Source organism: Hemiscyllium ocellatum, chromosome 12 (assembly GCF_020745735.1).
Source record: "Hemiscyllium ocellatum isolate sHemOce1 chromosome 12, sHemOce1.pat.X.cur, whole genome shotgun sequence".
In the NCBI taxonomy this organism is placed as follows: Eukaryota; Metazoa; Chordata; class Chondrichthyes; order Orectolobiformes; family Hemiscylliidae; genus Hemiscyllium; species Hemiscyllium ocellatum.
The window spans coordinates 66930394-66952604 of record NC_083412.1 but is presented as its reverse complement, the minus strand read 5'-3'; the positions used below and the strand labels follow the sequence as shown (position 1 = coordinate 66952604).

General features: G+C 39.2%; 1 protein-coding gene across 8 annotated transcripts in view; it reads left to right on the top strand.

Moving 5' to 3' along the window:
* Nucleotides 1-22211, top strand: part of LOC132821100 (HMG box transcription factor BBX) — a 199203-nt gene that overhangs the window by 64938 nt on the left and 112054 nt on the right. Inside the window, exon 5 of one of the 8 annotated variants that reach the window (XM_060833633.1) lies at nt 9855-9932. The exons of the other annotated variants lie outside the window; for them this stretch is intronic. The gene's annotated coding sequence lies outside the window, so the exon portion shown is untranslated. The remainder of the gene's footprint in view (nt 1-9854; nt 9933-22211) is intronic. 8 annotated transcript variants of the gene reach the window in all.

Genomic DNA, 22211 nt, shown 5'->3' with positions numbered 1-22211 from the left:
GCTATGTGAATTTTCAAAAGGCATTCAGTAAAGCACACAAAAGGTAAATAGACAAAGTATGAGATAATGGAGTTGGGTGATATATTAGCATGGATCGAGGTTGAACAGAAGGCTGAGAGTAGACATAATTGAAGTTTTTTTGAATTTGAATAGCTATGACTAGTGCAGCGCTGCAAGAATCAGTGTTGGGAACTCAGCTATTTACGATTCTCAGTAATGACTTAATGAAGAGACAATAATCTAAATTTGATAATGACACGAATTTAGGTTGAAACAAAAATTGTGAAGTAGATGAAAAAAGGCTCCAACAAGGAGATATAGACAGATTACGTAAGTGGCAAATACATGGTAGGGAGATGGAGTATAATGTGGGAACTATGATTTTTTTCACTTCTGCAGTAAAGAATAGAAAAAAATAGAACATTTCTTTTAAAATTGAGAAGCTTGAGATTCAGCAAGTCTTGGATACACGTGCAAAGAATACAAAGTTAGCATGGAAGTATATCCATCTATAGGAAGATAAATGGCTAGTTGGACAACAAAAATTGTCTGGGGCTTTGGTGCCCCCACATCTAGAATGTTGTGCATTGTTTGGTCTTCATATTCAAAGCAATATATATTTATATCGAAGTCAGTACTGCAAAGGTTCATTAGATTGCGCCTGGGATGAGGGGGTTGTTCTGTGATGAGACAGAGTTAGTCAGGTTTGTATTCTATGGAGTTTAGAAGAGTGAGTGATCTCATTGAAGTAGTTAACATTAAAGGGGCTTGAACTTGGAACAAGTCCCATTTGTTTCAGGGTGAAGGTCTGATCATTTAGGACTGGGATAAAGAGAAACCCCTTCACTGACAGAATTGTAGATATTTCTTCATTGAAAATTCAGCATTTATGCTAATACTGTTTATTGGAGGCTCAGGGAATTGAGGGATACAAAGAGTGGGTGGAAAGTGGAGTTGAAGTCTAAGATGATCATGATCATGTTGAATGATGGAGCAGGCTTGATGGACTGTATAATCCACTCCTGTTCCTATGTACCATGTTTGTCAGGTCAATGAAAAATCACCATGTCTTTTATAGCAATTGAATAATACAGAACAGCAAGCTGTGCATACTTGAAATTCTCTCTAGAAAATGCAATAAAGCTAATTTAAAAGCACAATCATTTGAATGCCTTAACATTTTACTGCTATGTTACAGCTAACTAAATTCAACTTCCAAATGTTTTAATGATCAAATCCAGAAAATAAATTGAGAAAACTGATTTTTAACAAGTTTTGAGGGTAGGATTTAATTACTCTGTTCCTTCTTTGTTTCTGTGAAAGAAATGACGTGCTGTAGCTGGTGCAGGCTCTACCCTGTATGTGGTTGGTGAATATTTGAATGGTGTAGTTTTTGACAGTTCCTCGGAGTTACAGTAGTAATTTTTACCATCAAAACATTGTCACACGTGAACCTGTGTAAGCTCTTCAGCAAGGATCAGTTGTGTTGATATTTGTTCAATGATTAAGCCATTAAGACTTGAGATTAGCAACCTTTTAATTTAGATTTTTGATTTCAAAATTCATATCGCTATTTTCAAAAGACATCTTTGGGTGAGACTGGCTTTTTAGAAATTTATTCTTCTACAGATTTCAGCGTTGCTGGTCAGCATTTGTTGCCCGTTCCATGTAAACTGCTTATAGTGGGACTAAAGATGAATGTCAGTGAACAGCAGAAACTGGGAATAAAATAATGATAATCGTGGTAATGATATATAATGAAATGTAACAATTATATAAATAATTTGTAATAAAAAGAGAAAATTTTGTGTGGTTTGTCTAATAGATCTTTGAGATACCCAAAGATACGTATCTGATTAATTGAGAAGATATTTCTTAGAATGGTTGATATTATTTGTGGTTGATAATGATACAGATGATTGAAATAATTATGGTACAAACGCATAAACTCAAGGAAGCATATAGTTAGTAATGGGGAGAAAATGAGGGCAGTGGGTATACCTACACTACATGGACAGCTGTTAAGAAGACCACCTTCTCGAGGGCAACTAGAGATGGACAATTGGTGACACCCACAACCCATGAAGGAATTAAAAAGAAATAATTTTTAAAAAAAGTTTCACTTCCTATTCAAACATCTGTGACCATGCTCTGAATCCGAAGCGATGCACACTTCTAGGTGTCATACATTTGCAAGTGTAAAATGTGTTCCAAAGGTGGTAATAAGATCTAGCTCCTAGTGTAGAGTGCTTGACCAGGAGTTGTGATTGTGATCAGTATGGCAATAATCATAAGTGTTCAACCAAAGCCATACGCTGTAATTGTTCCTTGAGCAATTGAGCAAATTTCTAAGATCACTTTACCTAGCAATTGCTTTTAAGTTATTATTAAGTCTAATATACAAGTCAACTGTTGAAACAACTATAAACACTTGAGAATTTCTTTCTGTATTATATATGTAGACCACATCTCTAGTTTAGGTAAGTTTTAAGGAAAAAACTATTTCACACTACACTAAAGTTGTTTTGCAAATGCAGCACTTGAAACACATTCCCAGTACTACTACTTTCATTTTGTTACTAGCTTTAGATTGCTAGTTACTTTTTGTGAAAGGTCCAAATACTATATCAACATCCTTTTCCTCTTTCAATAAATGTCACCCTGTTATTATGTATGACTTGTATTTCTTTTCCCAATGTGCTTTGACAAGTTTCAATTTAACTCAATAAATTTAACACCAATTTCTATTGATATTGTGCATAGAAGAAAGTGTGAATAAACTTGCAGAATGAATGTGTAAATGACAAGTGACTTTTAATAGATTACTGTGGCATCTGCATTATAAGAGGAGAAATGTACATACACCTCAGAAATTAAGTTTAAATTTTGTAGAAGAACAAGGAGATGAGGCACTTATACCAGGTACTTAAACCATTATCACATGCAGCACAAAGCCGAAAAATGCATATAAACCCTCCTGGGTTCGCTTTTTTGGGTTTGAATTGAAGAGCAGAGGAATTGTTTTAAACTTGTATCAAACCTTACTTGGACAGGACTCCTGAGCAATTTTGACCTCCATATTACAAAAAGGATCTTGTGACACTGGCAAACTTAAAATAATCTGTACGGTTGATTCCAGAACCAAAAAATTAAAAATATCAATAAAGACTGGATAAGGTGAAGCTGTTTTCTCCAGAAAAGAAAAGGAGGTGATTAAGTCGAAGATGAAAAATTTGAAGAACTGGCTTAAGAGGATAGATGGGGAGAGAATGGTTGGAATTTTATGCAGAGGCAGTGACCCTGTTTCTGATTGAAATGTTTGTGTTGAGTCATCACTGCTTTGGCTGGACTGTCCCAGCAATTTAGTGGCTGTCTGGCTCAGGATAGGGCGACTGATCCACCCATTCCCCTCCCCATCAACATCATCTGGCTGGAATTTCCACCTCCAAGAGTTAACCGTCAATCACAGCAGTGGCAGCAAGGTGCGGCGATCACTTCTGAAAATACAGATATCCCTCAGTGGAAAGGAACCGTGCAAGGGATTTAAACCCCTCAGCCTAGAAAATTGCTATCGGGTCCCTGTAGCGTGGTCTTTCTTGACGTGCTGTCAGCAGCACAAAGAGGTTTTGATAGCCACCTTAATGGCAGTTAGGAATAAGCACCAGATACTGCACATGCTAAAGACACGCAACCTATCAAAAAATAACATTTTTTTTAAAAAGTCCACCTGAACTTCTAAATAAGCATGCCGTTGTGAAACCTCCCCAGATGTATATTACCTGCAGAGTCATTTAGGTGATGGTACAATTGCAGCATAGAATTTTTACGGTCGCCAGACTTGACAACCTGCTCCTTGGTGTTAAATTCCATCTGCAGAAGTGTCTGTGAAAATATTATTGTGATGCCTCCTTTATCTATTCTTGCTGTTGGGGAACAGGACGACTTGAGTTCAATTGGCTGCTGTTTCTGGAGAGTAGGTGCAAGTTGTTGAATTTCCAATTCTGTGACCTCTCCACCATTTTGTCACTGTCAAGTACAAAGACTGCCAGCTCGGTGGAAGGAGTTTCCTGCATAGGAGCCATACATTCATGCAGCCACGCCCTTTACACTGTATAATGAGGCTGACGCAGATCCATTGGAAGGGTTGACCCCCTACCCCCACCCCCTGGTTTTTCTTCAGGTTTAGTGAGGGTGCCTCCATATCGAGGAAGGGAAAAATAAATGAGACGGTTCAACAGAAAATCGTAAAGGTAATCTCATACTTATTTGAGCTTCATGGCTGAGGACAGAGAACCCAGACTGAGCTGTAAAATTAACTCTCAGAATCCAAGAATTGTTACAACACAGAAGGAGGCCATTCTGCTCCACATAAGGCTTGTTTGAAGAGCCAATACATTATTATCTAGTGCTACCTCCTGATTTTTTGTTTTGCACACAATTTATATCCAAATAATTGCCTCTTGAATATTCAATTGAACATGCCTCCATCATATTTCCAGCCAGTACATTTCATACCCTAATGACATGTGGAAAATGCTTTTTCTCACATCAGCCTTTCTTCTTTTGCAAAACACTTTTAAATCTACGCCTTATTCCTTCTTCCTGTTTTATTCTATCTAGTTGACTGGAAGTTCAGGGTCACTGCAGTGAAATTATACACAAACCAGTATTTTCAATTAGGCACTTGCTTTGTTCTTGACTCAACACCGTGGTCAACCATTCAGATTATACCTTATTGCCAAATTGTGTTCTATGTTGTATTTATTTTGTTTTTGGATGGCAGCTGTTGGTAATTCTGTTTTCACTTATACATGTCTCTGCATCCTTTTTCTATTTTTATACTTATCCCATTATCATCTCCTTCCTCCAAGCGCTGTCATACATTTTGCCAATTTCTTCAGTCTTCCACCACTTCATTTTGATTGCTCACCTTGCCACCTTATCAGCTATATTTTCCTGTCGTTGTGCTTGTAAAACATGGGACGTCTTCTCCTTTTCCCCATAGTGTTGAAGAATGAACCTGAATGATTGACTCTGACTCTGTGTTCTGCATCTGCAGATGCTGTTGGAAATGCTGAGTGTTTACACTACCTTCGATTTTCATTTCTTCTGAATCAGTATGTAAACTGGCTTGTCTATTGGGGTTTCTGAGTTATGTGCAATTTACTTAATTTTTGTGGTTGAGTAGGTACGTGATGCACTGACTAGACTGCTGTAAGTTTCGGTTTAGGATGGAGAGCATAGTACAGCTAGCACAAATGCCCAGTAACACATGCTACCTCATGTATTATCCTGTATTTGTTCAACCTGTGCAAGCAAGCTTGTGTATGTTGTAATTTGAGCATCATTGCAACATAATGGTGAATGCTATTTGCTGTATTTGCATAAATGCAGCATTGCCTGATCATTCCTCCTTGAAAAGCACTTTGGCTGTACTTGTCTAATATCCTCGATGTTGTTTATCATCAACATATAAGCTTAAGTGAATGAGGTATCATTACAGCTCTCACAATACCACGTGCTATGCAAATATTTTAATTTTCTACCTTGTTTTTGTTATTTTATCTGACTCACCAACGCTTTTTTGGCACTGTGAAAAAGAGATAGCAGGTGATGGATATTTAGAATTAGAATCAGCTTTATTGTCACCTGTACTCTCAGGAGTACACTGAAAAGTTATACATTGCCACTTACGGTGCCATCTTAGGCACCAAGGTATCTAGGTGCAGGTTCTTAAGTACAGATTCTTAGGGGAAAAAATAGAGTAATGAAAAGTCCAGCTATAAATTATAAAAATAAAGAAATAAGAGATCAGAAGAATAATCCTTTCAACGCAGACCACACCGGGCTTCACCTTGAGGCTGGGAGTCTGCGCTGGCTTTCACTCTGGACGTTGCCAATGCTGTCTGATGACAGGAGGCAAAAAGAAAGAGGAACCAAAAATGCAAAAAGGAAGAGAAAAAGTATAAAACAAACGGACGGAGTGGACGAGTTCCGACTCTATTCCACTGCCATCTTTCAGATTTATGAGTAAATTACCTTTTCTATGACTTTGTTCATATAGATTGACAAACCATAAGAGATGGTTTAGAAACTGTTTGTTTATTTTAGATTGTATTTTTTGTAAATAATGCATAATTATTGTTTTGAAAATTTTAACTGTGATCCAAAAATGAATGTTAAGGCCTTCGAGCTCCTTTGATGCCTTAGTGAGGCAAGTCTAAAGACTTCAGTGCTACTGAGGACAAAGATAAAAATTTTCTTAATTTTGAATATTCTGTAATCTCTGCTGGAAGAGTATATCTGCAATTGATGTGCAAAGGCTAGTTTGAGTTGCGTTGAGTTGGTAATCCTGCCCCTTTCCCTCCTCCTTAATCTTGCCACATCAGTCAAATATTTTCCCTGCCTTTAGTGTGAAGGTTCATGCTTGAATAATGACCACGACAACCAACTAACCGGGAAGCTGCTCCAGCGAACTTGTACCCCTGCAATGATGAGCATCTTCAGAGGAATGGAATGACAGAAGCAGTTGAGGAAATTTTTGAGGGAAAACGTTGTGAATTTATTGAAAAACAGCAAGTTTGTACAAACAAGGAACAAGATGAGGCCAATCCAGCCCTTTGAGCCTACTCCATCATTCAGTAAGATTGTGGCTGATCTGATTTTATACTCAGTTCTACATTCCTACGATAATCTTTCATTCCCTTGGAAATAAAAACTTGATCTACTTCTGTCTTAAAAAATGTTAAAAGATTCTGCATCTACTGGTTTTTGAGGAAGAGAATTCCAAAGACAGTCAACCTTGTAAGAGAAAATTATTTTTTCTCCTCTATGTCTTCTTTGCAAGCCCTCTTCTTTTTAAACTATGACCATCATTATAGAACGTAATGATGTGGAGTGTCAAATTAGCAGTGGGTTAGTGTGTCAAAGACATTGTAATCTAACTCTATTATAATTAGTCCGCTTACTGTTCTTTCAAAAACCTTTGCTTGGTTTTAATGTTTTGGTCCATTGCGCATCCTGATTGTACCTCAGTATTGCAGCTTAATATATTTTTCTATCTCGTTATCTCAGTTTTTTTTTAGATATTTTACTGTCTTTGCATGTTTTATTCTGTTTGCCTCTCAAGTCATCCTTTCTGTCTGTTGATTCAATAATTATACTTCCACATTTCCATTTTACTTTTGTAATAACAAGTTGTTGCACTTGCCAGTTCTCCCCAAGGTACAGTCAGTGTCCAGGGCAATAAACATTTTTATCAGAATTCCTGTTGAAAAAATAATTGTGAAGTAAAGGAATTGTACCCAGGGATCAACTGACATTAATTTCTGTAAAAGGACTGACAATTGCAAACATGAGTGTTCTGATGTAAAATCAGCAGCAATGATCTCTTCCCACAGTATTACAGTGATTTAAAGTGAATTGTTGTTTTTGACATTTGACTTTTTATGTTGTTTTATTTTTTATGGGATGAACCCCTGAGATAACTTTTAGATTTAATACAAAAGAGAAGATGAAATAAACACAAAGTGGCAAATGTTCTTTAGGTCAGTTAGTGCCTGAAACAGAAAAGAAGATTAGTACTTTTGGTGGGAATTTTATTTACAAATTGTCTTGAAGACTATTGGCGCTCAAATCTCTTTTGTAGATGCCCTTGACTCACTGAAAATATTCTTTCATACTTAATTTTTAAGTTAACGTTTTCTTATGGTAAGCCTATTGTTCGTGTAAAGTTGACTGGAGTTGAATTTTTAAAATTAAAACACTTCGATGTAAATAAAAAGCATTCTGGAGGCATTCCTATTGACGGTCATTGTGGTCATACTTATTTTGCTACTACTGACATCTCATGGCATCTGCTACCTCTGCCTGCGTGGGGTTCAAGGTAGAGGTTATTTCACGTTGTTGCCACTAACCCTCATTTGTCTATACATTTTTAGGGCCTGTCTCATGATCAGTGGCAGAAGGTAGACAACTATAATGTTTTTACAGAAGAGACACCATTTTTAGTTAACAAGCTGGTTCATCATTTATTAGTAATAAGTGCTAACATTACTGGTCAGGTGTAGTTCCTAGGACTGATGGAAGTATATCTTACACTTCTTTTCAAAAATTTTTAAAACTTATTACTGTAAAGTTGCTTTAAGTCTGTATCATAATTTATCTACTGATCCTTTAGCTTTGTAATCATGTATTTACTGATGCTGTTTTAAATTCAAAATATATTTTGTTTGACTGTATGATATTTTCTTTATTTGCCAGTCTTTAGCATTGCGAGGAGGAGACTAGAAGTTAAAGCGCTTGTTACAACTAGGATGCAAGAAGCAAACTTGGGGGCAGAAAAGGACATACTTTGTGCAGCATGAGAAGAAGGTGCTGATTGGGCCATGTATGGCATTGAGATGCAACTAGCAAAGATAACTGTCCACCTTTTAATTCTCAGACCAGGCAGGTAGATTCTGATTGGTCAGCATGTTGCCATGGCGATGCTCGAAAGTCTTTTGTCTTTTTTTTAAAATGAGAAAGGTGCAGTGTATGTACCAATTCCTTTACTTCCATAAAACAGGGTCGGGGGGGTTGCATAGTTGGAGCATCTAGCTTGTGCAAATGCATTATACTATGAGCCTGACTGAAGCTATTAAATTAGATTTCTGGTGTAACTCCTAGCAGAATGTGGATTATTTAATGAATGATTTCCAACAGCAGAATTGTATCTAATAATCATATCGACTTTTGTGAGGCTTGCAAGCTCAGAATGGTTGCGCAGAAGCAAATGGTCAAGGAGTTAATGTTTGTTACAGTGCACCAGTCATTTGGATATACCTGGCATCACACTGGCATTAAAACTGATACATCACATGACCAATTTGTGTTGTCGCCACAATGTTGTTTTGGCTTGACGGCAACATCTTGTTACTGGAGAAAAACAATCATGGATTTAATGCAAAGGAGCGTCATCAGATAGCTAGCTTTACCTGTTACTCACATTTTTGAGACACCTTCTTGTTCCAGGATACTCGGAGGTTGATTGGACTGAGGATCAAAGTTGGTCGGCATTGGCTCTTCCATGAAGTTTCACAATATATAGCAAGTACACCCTGATCAAGTTATCTATTATTAGGCAGGATAGTTTTGATATGCCTTTTCTGTGTCAAGCTTACACAGTAAACACGTGGTTAGGGTCCTATGCATTGAGGTGGCCAAGAAAATTGATCTTATAGCTTGTAGTAATCCACTGCATGTATTGACTAGTGAATGTAGGCTTTTGTAGACAGTAGTTGAGAACTCATTGATGGACATCTCAGCTAATGCATTGAGGAACGTTATGACATGGGGTAAACCCTCCTGCTTAATTTTAAACCTCTGAAAATCCAAGAGGCCAAGAACTATTTAAAGTAAAAATTAATAACTTTATTTCTTAAAGTATAACAGACAATAATTAACTAATAACTATTTACAACTCCTTCCTTGAGCCAACTTTTATTTTCCCATCTATAATACTAGTCCAATAAAACTCCCAATTAAGATTTAACAAAATTCAACTTTTCAAAAACAGCCAGACTTCGAATCATCTTTGCTCCTTCTTAGGGATTTCTGCTTTACAGGTTACTGATTGAAAAGTAGCTCTCTTAAAAGTACCTGTAGCAGACAGTTTTTACATGCTTGTGGCATGGCAGTTCTCTTCCCAACTGTTCAGTTTTCCCCAGTCTTAATCTTATAGCCCCAAAGCATCAGATTGTGTCACTGGCTTTTAAGATTGTCAATATACTAAATTCAAACTTGATTGGAATTTGGTATTTTCCGAGGTATTATTTAAAATGATCGGCCTAATTCAAATCTGTTTTTGTCTCCAGGCAACCAGCTACCCTACCTCTTCCAGTAGCTGGACCACATGCTACAATGCATCCGTTCAGAACACTTGGTGCTGTCAGGTCGTTCTTCTAGCTTTTAACTCTCATAAAGATACAGTACGCTACACCCACATCTTTATAACAGGAAAGTGTGGTCTTTTGATTGCTCCAATTCACTGATAAATGTGAGCGCATGGTGTTTATTCAGATCAGTACAGAAATTATTTGCTGCTGTGGATTTAAATATTGCAAATGTGTCATCTATGACCTATCGGAAATCATCAAGGAGTAGGAGATTGGACATCAATCCATCAAAGGTGCTTTTCTCATGGTAACCAACAGTCGAGCAAGCAGTAACTCAGGAGATATTATTAGAGATGTTTGAAATCATTAGGGTAAGAAAGCTAGCATAAAGGCACTTTATCTGAATGCTCATAGCATTCATAACAAGATTGATGAGTTAACAGCATAAATCATCGCAAATGAATATGATTTGGTAGCCATTACGGAGACATGGTTACAGGATGGTCATGACTGAGAGTTAAATATCCATGGGTACCAGACTATTTGGAAGGACAGAGAGGAAGGTAAGGAAGGTGGTGTAGCTCTGATATTCAAGGACGACATCAGTGCAGTGCTGAGAGATATAGGTTCTATGGCAATAAGGTTGAATGAGGAAGAAAAAGTCACTGATGGGTGTAGTCTATAGACCATCAGACCACCAAACGACCATATCACATTGAGGTGAGCAGGAAACAAAGAAATAACTAATGCCTGAAAAAATGATATGGCTATTATCATGGGGGACTTTAATCTACATACAGATTGGTCGAACCAGCTCGGTCAGGGTAGCCTTGAAGAGGAGTTTGTTGTGTGTCAGTGGTAGTTTTCTTGAACGTTCTGTAATGGAACCAATGAGGGAGCAAGTTATCTTAGATGTGGTCTTGTGTGATGAGACAGGAATAATTAATGACTTTATAGTTCGGGATCCTCTTGGAAGGAGTGATCACAATATGGTTGAATTTAGAATACAGATGGAGAGTGCGAAGATAAATCCAATACCAAGGTCCTGTGCTTAAACGAGGGAGACTCCAATAGGATGAGGGAGGAGTTGGCTAAAGTAGACAGGAAACAAAGATTTTATGGTGGGACAATTGACTAGCAGTGGAGAACTTTCAAAGCCATTTTTCAAAGTGCTCAGTAAAAGTATAGTCCAGTGAAAAGGAAGGACTGTAAGAAAGGGGGAAATCTGCCAAGGGAATAAGGGAGACTGTCAAATTGAAAGAGAAGGCATACAAAGTGGCCTAAAACCGCATGAAAAGTAAGATAGAACATGAGAAAAAACTAGCACAATATAAAGACAGATAGCGAAACTTTATAAAAATATATATAACAAAAAAAAGTGGCTAAAGAACAGGCAGGAGATATGATAAAATGGCTGAGGCATTGAACAGGTATTTTGTATCTGTCTTCACAGTGGAGGACACTAATAACATGCTAGTAATTGACAAGAAAGGTAGGTGAGGACCTGGAAACAATCATTATGGGAGAGGTAGTGTTGGGCAAGCTAATGGAGCTAAGGATAGATAAGTCTCCTGGCCCTGATGGAATGCATCCCAGGGTACTAAGAGAGATAGCAGGAGAAATGGCAAGTGAACTGGCAGTAATTTTCCAAAATTTGCTGGACTCTCGGGCAGTCTCCAGATTGGAAAGCAGCAAATGTGACACCACTGCTTTTTAAAAAGGGTGGTAGACAAAAGATGGGGAATTATAGATCAGCGAGCTTAACCTCTGTAGTGAGGAAGATGCTTGAGTTTATAATCAAGGAAGAAATAGCAAGGCAACTCGATAGAAATTGTCCTTTTGGGCAGACACAGCATGGGTCTGTGAAGGGCAGGTCATGCTTCACAAATCTTTTGAAATTCTATGAAGATATTAGCAGCAAGGTGGACAGCAGGGACCTAGTGGATGGGTGTACCTAGATTTCCAAAAGGCCTTCGAGAAGGTGCCACGCAAGAGGCTGCTGCCTAAGATAAGGATGCATGGCGTTAAGGGTAAAGTATTAGCATGGTCAGAGGATTAGTTGACTGACAGGAATCAAAGAATAAGAATAAATGAGCAATACTCTGGCTGGCAATCAGTGACTAGTGGTGTGCCTCAGGGATCGGTGTTGAGGTCACGATTCTTTACAACTTACACAGATGATTTGGAGTTGGGGACCATGTGTCGGGTGTCAGAGTTTGCAGATGACACTAAGATGAGTGGCAGAGCAAAGTATGCAGAGGACTGAGACTTTGCAGAGGGACATAGATACATTGAATGAGTGGGCAAAGATCTGGGTTGACTTTGAAGAGAGACAGAGTAGATTGGGATTATATTCATTGGAATTCAGAAGAATGTGAAGTCATATATTTTGGTAGGAGTAACTGTAAAAAGGTTTATTACTCTACTCTAATGATAAAAAGTTGCAGCTTGCTGTGATGCAGAGGGGTCTGGGTGTCCTTGTGCATGAATCACAGAAGGTTGGTCTACAGATGCAACAAGTAATTAGGAGGGCAAGTGGAATTTTGTCCTTCATTGCTAAGGGGATTGAGTTAATAGCAGAGAGGGTATGTTGCAGCTGTACAAGGTGCTGGTGAAGCCACACCTGGAATACTGTGTGCAGTTTTGGTCTCCTTACTTGAGAAAGGATGTACTGGCACTAGAAGGAGTGCAGAGTTGGTTCACTCGGCTGATTCTGGAGTTGAGGGGTTGACTTTGAAGAGAGACAGAGTAGATTGGGATTATATTCATTGGAATTCAGAAGAATGTTTCTATAAGATCCATCCCATTTACAATTATGATAGGAATGGATAAAATAGAAATCGAGAGAATGTTTCCACTTGCAGGTGAAGCTAGGACAAGAGGGCATGGCCTCAAGATTGGAGGGAGCAGGTTTAGGACTGAATTGAGAAGGAACTTCTTCACCCAGAATTATGGAATTCCCTTCCACAGTGAAGTAGCTGATGCTATTTCCGTAAACATTTTCGAAGCTCGAGTAGATTTTTTTTTTGAATAAAGGAATTATGGGATATGGTGAGAGCACGGGTAAGAGGATCTAAGTCAACCGGACGGCCTACTCTTCTGGTTCTTTTCTTATGATTGGGGGATCCCAGGGCAATGTCATCTATTTGAGAAACATGTAGTATCATTGAAAAGAACTTAACCGCACAAGTTGCGAAGTTCATGAGTTTGATAAACACAGATCCAGACACTGGCTCATCTAGATTTCTATGCTGAAGTGACACAGTACAGATGTCAGTATCATCTTTGAGTGGTATGTTGGTAAATAAGCTGGCAATCAGTGACATGGACAGCTATTGCACTCAAAATGAATCCTTTGCACGCTTAGCAATTGCGACCATGTGAATGTAGACAACTCATTTAAATCTGGTTGCAAAAGCTCTCACAGTTGGGCCAGATCATGTTGTGCAGAACCACTCAAACAGAATAGGGCATAAATCAGGCTGAGTTTACCCTGTTGCTGGTTGCCTCTCCCTCTCCCCTCTCCTTGCCTCTCCATGTTTCAGTTGCTGGCTGGCTGGCTATTCGTAGACAGGCAGGAGGCTGGAAGAACACAGCAAGCCAGGCAGCAACACGAGGTGCAGAAGCTGATGTCTTCAGGACTAGGGGTGGGTGTGGAGGGAGCTGCACAGAAAGGGTTTGGCGGGGTTAGTGAAGACCATGTAGAGGGTATGACCTAGTTGGTCGATGGGAGGAATCAATCTGGTTGGTGGCGGGGTGGGACTGGGAAGGGAGACGGGAGATGGGAAGGGAGGTTATTTGAAATTGAAGAACACGGTGTTGTGTCCTCCGGGCTGCAGGGTACCCAGGCGGAAGATAAGGTGTCATTCCTCCAATAGGAGCTGTGGTTTGTTTTGGCAATGGAGGAGGCCAAGGATGGTCATGGCAGAAAGGGAGTGTTGGGGGAATTGAAATGGGTGGTGACTGGGAGGTTGGTTGGCCCCTGTCAACCCAGCTGAGTGTAAACCCTACGTTTACATTCAGTCTCCCCAGTGTAGAGAAGACCACATCGGGAGCATCTGATGCAGTAAACTAGGTGGTAGGAGGGGCAGGTGACCCTCTGTCTTACCTGGAAGGACTGTTTGGGGCTCTGGATGGAGGTGAGGGGTGATGTACTGGCAGGTTTTGCATCTTTTCTGGTTGCAGGGATTCACCTGCCTCTCTTCCAACCCAGTTGACTGCATCAGGTGTTCCCGATGTGGTGTTCTGTACATTGGGGAGACCGAATGTAAACATCACAACCGCGTCCAGAGGGCCTGACCGAACCTCCCAGTCACCGCCCATTTCAATTCCCCCAACCACTCCCTTTCTGACATGACCATCCTTTGCCTCCTCCATTGCTAAGACAAACAACAACTCCTATTGGAGCAACAACACCTTTTAACTTCTGCCTGGGCACCCTACAGCATGGAGGACTCAACACAGTTCTCCAATTTCAAATAACCTCCCTCCCCAACCCCCAGCTCCAGTCCCAGCCCCTCCCCCTCACTTCCACTGCTCCCTACCACCAACCAGATCCATTCCTCCCATTGACCAATCAGGTAGTATCCTCTACCTGTCTTCACCACCCTGCCTCCATCACCCCCTTTTATCTGCAGCTCCCCCCACACTCACCCCCAGCCCTGAAGAAGGGTTGCACCTGAAACATTGACTTCTCCACCTCCTGATGCTGCCTGGCTTGCTGTGTTCTTCCAGCCTCCTGCTTGTCTACTTTTGGCTCACTATTATTAAGCAGTAATGCTCTTCAAGTGGTCAGCTCATGTTTCAAAACTTTTCATTTCCAAATCATCATCTTGCAGTGGGGACAGGGGTCTCTGCAAACGATTCAAATCCATCCTGCTGCTCATTATGCCATATACTGGTTACCACTCGGGGTGCCTTTTTATGGTATCTGGCACCTCTGCAGGTATCTAGTTCATGGTCAGGATTGTGGTTGCTGATTTACTCACCTAGCTGGTGGGTTGTCATCATGAAGTTTCGTCGTCGTGCTAGGTAATTTCATCGGTGCGATTTCCGTGAAGCGTTGTTGTTCTACTCCGCTGGTCTGTTAAAGTGGGTGTTGTCATTTCAGTTTTTCTTTGCTTTTGTGTATGGTTTGTATATGGGGTTTATTCCTACGTGCTTGTTGATGGCATCCCGGATTGAAAACTGGGCCTGTAGGAATTTCTGTGCATTTCTTTGGATAGCTTGTCCTGAGATGGTTACATTGTTCCAGTCAAATTGATGTGGTGCTGGAAAAGCACAGCAGGTCAGGCAGCATCTGAGGAGCAGGAAAACCGATGCTTTGGGCAAAATCCCCTCATCAGGATTTGAGGCTGGGAGCCCAAAACGTCGATTTTCCCGCTCCTCAGATGTTGCCTGACCTGCTGTGCTTTTCCAGCACCACTCTAATCTCCAGCATCTGCAGTACACGCTTCTGCCCAGTCAAATTAATGGCCATCCTTGTCTGTGTGTATTAATATGAAGATAGTTGGTCATGTAAGGGATGTTTTAAGGTATTTTGCTGCCACCAGTCCTTAATTGCCCATTGTTTGTTTAAGGTTTACCTCAAGATAAGTGGTAAAAGATACACCCTCATAAGATCTTTGCAACAGAGATAACATGCTTAGTTAACAAGATGGTTTATTATGTGATGTCGCCAAGTACAACATTACAAATCAGACATTATTAGCAGGACTCTTGGAAGCTGTAAGATTACAACTACTCCCTACAAAGTCTAGTGTAAAATTTGCTGTCTCTGCTCACAGACTGTATGTGACGTCAACAGATTGGGTGCAGCTAATGCAACTTCAACTTTAGCTCAAACAGAAAGTGCTAGGAAAACTCAGCAGCTCTGGCAGCATTTGTAGAGAGAGAAGTAGGTTTTTGAGTCCCCCAGTGACCATGGGTCAGTGTTAAATATAATTCTACTGTATGAGGTAACAAGTATCTGACTTTGCCAGCTGAGTTTCTCCAGCATTTTCTGTTTGTGTTTAAGAGTTCCAGCACTTTTTGTTTTTCAGAACCATTACATTATGTGACAGTTACTATTAATCAAAAAGCTTTTTAAAGCACAATTAGAAAATGTGTTATGTTTAAGAGATTTAAATATTGGATTTTTAAAATGCCAAGAGACTTCTGTGTCATTTCAGATGGTAGGTGCTGTCTAGATTTTCAAATTGCAAAGGTAAGATGCAAGAAAAAAGATCTTGGAATCTTTCGATGATGTTGCTTCTTCACTCTGGGATTGGATCCATAATGCACAATGAATCAATTATGTAGAGAGCACTTTGGCAGTGAACGCCCATTCACTGCAGAAGTGTTCCACTCTACCACTTAAATCAACTCACTTTTTCTTTCTCACCGACTGACATTGGGTTGAAATGAATGGATATTCAGCTCAGAGTGAACCTTTGATTCCCAATGTGGCTGAAACAGTGAAAAGTACTTCAAATTCTGAGCTAAACAGATTGCATATTTTAATTGAAAGGTTTGCTATGCTACATCCATATTTTTTAGTTAATTTGGAAGTTTTTTGAAGTACAGTTGGAAATAACAATTTGCACACAGTTCAAAATGGAGAAGTTTTATGAATTCAGATACAGATATCCATTAATTAGAGAATTGTGAAATTGGTCTGCTGGACAAACTTAAGTTCTGATTATGCTGTTAGAAAATACCAGTTTTGTAATAAACAAAATGATGAATTGGAATTATAATGCAAAAAAAGTTTTAGATTAATCAGATGAATATCGTCATGACCAGGTTATTTTTTCAAATATCTGAGTTTTACTTATTTTTGGGACATTTGCTTCACTGGTGGTCCATATTTATTGACTGCCCTGGGATGGTGGAACTTGGAAGGCAACTTGCAGCTGTTGGTATTCCATGCAACAGCTTCTAGGTGGTAAAGGTCAAAGGTCTGGAAAGTGCTGTTGGAGAGGTCTTGGTGAGTTACTGCAGCACACTTTTTATAGAATCCATCAGATTGTTATACAAGTTAGTGATTTCCAGTGCAATTCACTGGTGTAAGAAAAAGGTAAATGGTATACATTACTGTCACTCTGCACTAGTGGCACTGAGAGTTCATGTGTAAGGTGGTAATCAAGCATGATGTTTTGTAGTGTTAACCTTGTTTCTTAGAGCTGCACTCATTCAGGCAAATGAAGTGTATTGAACCAGAAACTCTGTCTGATTTGTGCCTCGCAGATAGTGGACAGGTGATGATAAGACAAGAGGCAAGTTACTTGCTAGTGAATTGTCCACCTCTGGCCTCTTCCTATAGCTGCAGCATTTCTTTGGTTGGTCCAGTTCACCTTCTGGGCAATGGTCACCCCAAGATGTTGATGCCAGGAGATTGAGTTGACAACACAACTGAACATCAGTGGGCCAGATTGGACTTGCTTTCATTTCAAGCAGAGGAATACAGTATGGCTTATTTTATACAAGCAGTGAATTGAACTGGCTGGCAATATTGTACTTGAGTTCAGTTTAATTAAAACATTCAGGTATTGTGCAAATGAGATTCATTCAACTTAAATTCAAGTATGTTGAAGACAGTTCATTTCACAAAGTGGTTTACATCAAGAAACCTTGCAATATTTCTTCAGAAAATGATTTATAAGTCTTTCTGTTTATGCATCTCAACTTGAAGTATTGTGCTTATGCATACTAATATAGTTGGTACATTGTCAGTCTGTATCCTGCTGATGTGTGCTGCATTAGAAACTTATTTTTTGTTTCATAAGTATCTTAAATAGCTCCTCCATATATTTGTTTCTATGCTCAGATAATTGAATTTTAATACCTCATAAATTGAATTTCAAATCGATATATTTCACTCGTGAAGGTGAATCCTGGACATGCACTATAACTTGAAATCATTATTTTACGGAAATGTATTCTGGCATCAAGCCAGACGACACAACTGTTGTATGAGTGATTATAAATACTTTTTTTTTCCTAAGCAAGCAGAACAATCTGTGTAAAGTATGTGCATGTATGTATGCATGTGTGGTTAGTGTTGTATGATGTTCCTTTATGCTCATGTTAATCTGTTATTTAAAGATAGTAAGTGGAAGAATTTCATACAGACATAATTCATGTATGTTAATAGGTTTGAGTTTCCCAGGTGTTTCTCTGAAGGAAACTCTCTTTTTTTATATGTAATAATTTCCACATGTGTTGGACTTCAAGCTCCAATAATTTACTGGTATTACACCATCTCCTAGAGAGGAAGTTTTTGTTTCATTGATGTGTTGAGGTTATTTTATTAAGAAATAGTTTTGAACATTTGAGCTACCATTGCCTTCTGTGTATGAAAGATAGTCATCATGCAAGGTGGTTCTAGTGTGTGGAATTGTCCAACTGTGAAGAGTGCATTGTCATATTTTTAATGGAGCCAGTGTCCTACATACTAGCAAGACAACTAATCTTTCCTTTAAAGAGTTAGGATTTTTTTATTCATAGCTATTTGGTATTTGTAGTTTGTAATTATTGACCACTGGAAACTACAACAATTGTGATTTTAATTAGCCTTTGTCAAAAATTCTGTTATGAGGTAATGAGTATCAAACCCCTGCCTGCTTTGATTGCTATCATGCAGCTTTTGTTTCTCACTGATGTGCAACAGTAAAAGCACATTTACAGGATTGAAGGAAGAAGAAAACAGATTTACGGATATCTGTCTGAATTATTTAAAAAAAAACACCTTCCCATGTCACACTTTGGAGTGGAGTGTTTATTTCTTTAATCTTAAGGATACTATGCAAGTTTACATACTCTGCTAACCAACTAGAGACTTTTGTTTTTGAGGTTGTGTTTTGATCCGAACTCTTCAAAATCTCCTATCAGAACAGAGTTCCATAATTTCCAAGTCTGCCTAAATCCTCGATTCTAAGTGGACCACAACAACTGGATCAACATCCTCTACGTTTACTGTTCTCCTCCAGTCACAAGGAGGTGTCCTTTAACCTGGGACCAGATAAGCAATACAATCTTCAGAATATAAACAACAAGTCCTGGAGAAACTCAGCGGGTCTGGTAGCATCTGTGAGGAGAGAAACAGAGTTAACGCTTTTTTTTCAGAACAAAAAAGTGAATGGGTTTAATAGTATAGAAAATGAAGAACAATAAGTAGAACAGGAGGGAAGGTTAGAAGGTGAGGGAGATTAAAGATCATACTGTCACAACAAAACTTAAAAGGAGTTGCGATGGTTGTAGAGAAGAGAGGGATAGATCTACCATAGCTGTTCATGGCAGAATATATGTCAATTTTTCTGAAAGCAAAATCAAGGAAATCAGACACTGGGTGTTTGGAGGAAATGGGGCAGCATGGTGCCAGGTAAGGGAAACAAATAGAGATTGAATTCATGATCTGAAGCCTTCTAAGTGTTGTAATGTGTCTAAATAGAAAATTTAAATTTGGAGGTGCCAGTGTAGGCCTGGGGTGGACAAGGTTGGACTATATCCTGTTTATGTTCTGACTTATTATTCAAAGAATCATCCTCTACCATTTCTGCCACCTCCAGCAGGATGCCACAACCAAATACACCTTCACCGCACCTCCAGTCTTCTCTCCACATCACATTCATGCAGTCAGAGGGCCTTCACATGCCGAACACTGATGTGCAATGTATTGATGTCTGGGTTCAGAGATCGCTGCTTGTGCACAGATCTCCGACATCTGTGCAAATTAGAGTAAAAGGGTATTGTTCATCTTGCCCATCATTTTTTTCTGCGTGGACCATTCCCTTTAAGTACCCTGGCCCATTTCTATCACCCCTAATACTTCACCCATTCTGACACAATCACAGGAAGTTTAACACTTATTTTTTCACCTCCTCCCTGATGGCCCAGCAATTCTTTCCAGTGAACCAGTGACTTACGTGTACTTTTAATTTCGTTTATAATAGTCAGTTTTCATGATAGAGTCTTCTGTACAATAGAAAGATGAAATGCAGATCTGATGACTACTCTGTGGAACACCATTGCTTTAGTCTGCAAGCATGACCCCCTGACATTTCAGTCATTTGCCTTTGCAAAATACTATCTTGTTCACATTTCTATTCTTCAGTCTACTGAAATGTACCAGTGAAGCCCAATGCAAACTGAAGGTTTTCTATTTTCTATATTACGGTAAATTTTCTAGGTCTACAATCACACAACACCAGGTTATAGTCCAACAGGTTTATTTGAAATTACAAGTTTTCAAAGCACTGCCCCTTTGCCACTGCACAGACAAATATTTGTAAACCTGTTTTCTTCTTCCTTCAATCCTGTAAATGTGCTTTTACTGTTGCACTTCAGTGAGAAACAAAAGCTGCATGATAGCAGTCAAAGGAGGCAGGGGTTTGGTACTCATTACCTCATAGCAGAATTCTCGACAAAGGCTAATTAAAATCACAATAGTGGGTGCAAAGTGAGGAACCCTACGGTCATTCAAGAAGATGGGGTAGGAAGGGCTGAGGGCAGATCTGCAGAAAGAAGCCGGCTTGATTGGCACCACATCTATAAGCATTCACTCTCTCCACCATCCATGCTCAGTGACAGCAGTATATACCATCTCCCAGATGCACTGCAGAAGTTCACCAAGGCTCCTGAGACAGCATCATTCAAACACATGATAGTAACTATCGGGAAGAACCAGAATGGAAAATACATGGAATACCACCATTTGCAAATTTCCCTCCAAACTACTCAACATTCAGACAATATATTACTGTTCCTTCTGTGTCATTTGATCAAAGTCCTGGAACTCCCTCCACAATGGCACTGTGGGCCATGTACCAAATGGACTATAGAGATTCCAAAAGGCAGTTGACCAACACCTTCTCAAAGTCAACTAGCAATGGGCAATAAATGATACCCTAGCCAGTGATGAACCCCTCCAAGGATATTTTTAAAAATTGGCTCCCCTACATCTTTTGGAGTATAGTACTGGTCACTGTACTTAGAAAAGGATGTTAACACACTTAAAGCAGTTCAGAGAAGGTTTGCCAAACTAATGCCTGGAATGAGTGAATTGCCTTATGAGGAAAGGCTGGACAATCTGGACTGTATCCTTCAGAAGAGTCAGAGGTGACTTAATCGATCGTGAAGAGTTCTTGAGTAGGTGGATGTTGAAATGATGTTTCCTCTGGTGGGAGAATCTAGAACTAGGGGTCACAGTTTAAAATAAAGTGATGCATATTTTAAACAGTGGTGGAGATTTTTTTTCTCTGAAGGTTGAGAGTCTTTGGAAATGTATATTTCTCTCTCTTTCGCTCTCACTTGCACGCACGCACGTGCACACACACACACCCACACCCTTTTGGATGTCCTTCAGGAGTGAGGATTTAATCTGGTTATTTGACTTCCAGTACTGTCAGCAGTAGCAAATATTGTAGTTAACCTTGAGTTTTGTGTTCTGCTATTTTTCACTTACTTCAGTTCTGCAGTTAAAATTCCATCATCCTCCACATGCAGTTGTTTGAAATGCACATGTTTGTGTATTTTCCTAAGTTCATTGTCTCCAAGCTTCATAATTTCTGTTTACATCCAACGTATGAAATAGGAGGAGTGGACCTTTCTATTCACATCTCCTGGCTGGAGGAGGCTTGGTTGTGTCTAGTTTCATTGCCTTTGGATAAAATGTTATATTCAGCTTGACTGTATATTGTTTAATCCATGAAACTTGGCCACTTGTAGTCGGCTGAAGGCTTTGGCCATATTAAGCACGTGTTTCTGGTTTATTTAAAAGAAATTATGGCCATAAAAACCCCAGGTATTAACTTGGATTATGGAATTCAAGAAACAGCAGTCATATTTTAGATAATTGTGAAAGTAGTTATACGTCTGAGAGCAAAAGATTACAAATTAGAACAAACTTTTCAAATTGGGTTTACAATGAGATTTAATTTGATAGCAGTTCACCATATTTTATGATCCAGATATTGTTGAATAACAGCTACGTATTGATACCAACGTTGTATAAAAACTGATTCAACACGGGAATTGAAATGCTACTGACTAATTAAGGATGAGTTGCTGTGAAGGCAAATCATTTCATTTGAATTGCTGGTATTATAATGAACTACTTGCAGCAGTAAATGTAATATGTTGCGTAAAAGAGATTGTAAACCCATCTAGGGGTTGAGATGAAGTCATAACCATCAGGACAAAGCGTTCATGGTTTGTCACCACTATTTGCACCTGAATATTAAAATGAAACTTGCTGTCTGATACTTATTACTGTGCATTTGTGGTCTTGATTGCAATTAGGCATTGTTTATTTTCACAAAATGTTTCCATTTATAACATTCTTAGAAGGAAATTGCC